At 37.6% G+C, this 1,629-nt stretch overlaps 1 pseudogene; it reads left to right on the top strand.

Moving 5' to 3' along the window:
* The first annotated feature begins 948 nt into the window (after window positions 1-948).
* LOC134896147 (5S ribosomal RNA) lies at window positions 949-1,067 on the top strand (annotated as a pseudogene).
* The last annotated feature ends 562 nt before the right edge of the window (window positions 1,068-1,629 follow it).

The following is a 1,629-nucleotide window of genomic DNA, read 5'->3' as shown; positions in this document are numbered from 1 at the left end:
CCAGGCTGACAGCACCTTTATGAGAGGAGACGGTTTACAATATTATAGAAGGGGATAATCTACCCCTACACTTGGCGCGGGTAATATCAACTCTTTTTACCTGTCTACATCAATTTGGCTGTATAGTGTATATCGGGAGTTGCAGGCCCGCAGTGGCTGAATATGTGTTTTCATTTGCCTTTGTGAGCACTTATTACTATCACTCTTGCATTATAATTTTTTTGCAAGGTAAACCTGACAGACTTCGTGCTAATAGGTTCTTTCCTGCCTCATCAGCTACATCAATATCAGCAATACTCATAGACTTTATTATAATGTTTTATTACCATTACTTTGTGTACATGTATGATGATATTGGCAGTGATTTAATCTAAAACCTTTATAGATCTTCTCTAGTCTGGACACACCACTGCAACTTAGTTACAACCTCACTGCTATTTATTCATATCTCTTTGGAGTACCAACAACCTGAAGTGGATACTTCTGTAGCAGTTACACTGTTATTCTTTCTAGTTGCAATTCAGCTACAATCTCACTGCTATTTATTTATGTCCCTTTAAAGTACCAATAATTTATAGTGGATACTTTTTTTATAGCAGTTACTCTGTTATTTTTTCTTCTTTGTCTCTGTTTTATTATCTCAGGCATCCTGTATCCAGGCAATTCCAGCCAATTATAGAATAAATGTTATAGCTCATTCTACTATTGCCAAAATTAGAATATTTGGGATTTAATTATCACTAGCCTATCAGACTTTATCGCTGTCTACTTATTTCCTTCCTTTCTTTATTTTCGTGGACTCTCACCAGTGATTCAGGGTCACGCCCCTGTCTAACATTGGCAGCAGATCCATCTGACTTCCTCTATTCCTGGTATCTGTCCTGAATAACTTTGTAAATTCGTGAACTCTCATCAGTGATTCCAGAGCTTCGAAATATTGGTCATTTTCTCTACTACCATACCACACTGGAAACGCCCGAAGCCGTCCGATCTCGGAAGCTAATCAGTGTTGGGCTGGGTCAGTACTCAAGTGGGTGACCATTGAGGAATACTCAGTGCAGTAGAGCTCATTGATTGAGCCTATACAGTGTCTAACACTGACAGAAGATTCACACTGCTCTTCAACTTCCACCCCTTTCCCCCCCCCCTCTCTTCTTTGGCAGGAGACAAAAGAGAGACATTTATATCACTCATAAGTACCACCAGTATCCAGACTGTATTACTTATATATCTTGACAGGAGAATGTATAACAGTGATTGGCTTACTAATAGAACGTACCATTAAACACATAACGTCTAGAATTTCCTTCCGTCAGCCGAAACCCAGTTCTCATTGCATATCAGCACACAGTGCTATTTTGAATATTTTGTTAATTATTTGACCACCATTATCTTCTTTATGAACCACCAACTTTCTTAATTTTGTTGAATTATTAAAACTTGTATTTTTAATCTACTTTGACTATTTTCTATATTTATGTAAAGTAAAGAGTGCGCCCACAAAAGAGTCTTCTTCTCTCCCTATTGTTTATGTTCTCATACTGACTCAGGGTGCACCACCAAACAATATCAGAATTTGAAAACAGCGTTTTCTTGCAATTATCTGATTTTGGTTTCAGAAAATCAATT

Source organism: Pseudophryne corroboree, chromosome 3, assembly GCF_028390025.1.
Source record: "Pseudophryne corroboree isolate aPseCor3 chromosome 3, aPseCor3.hap2, whole genome shotgun sequence".
Taxonomy (NCBI): domain Eukaryota; kingdom Metazoa; phylum Chordata; class Amphibia; order Anura; family Myobatrachidae; genus Pseudophryne; species Pseudophryne corroboree.
This window is presented reverse-complemented; position numbering and strand designations above follow the sequence as displayed.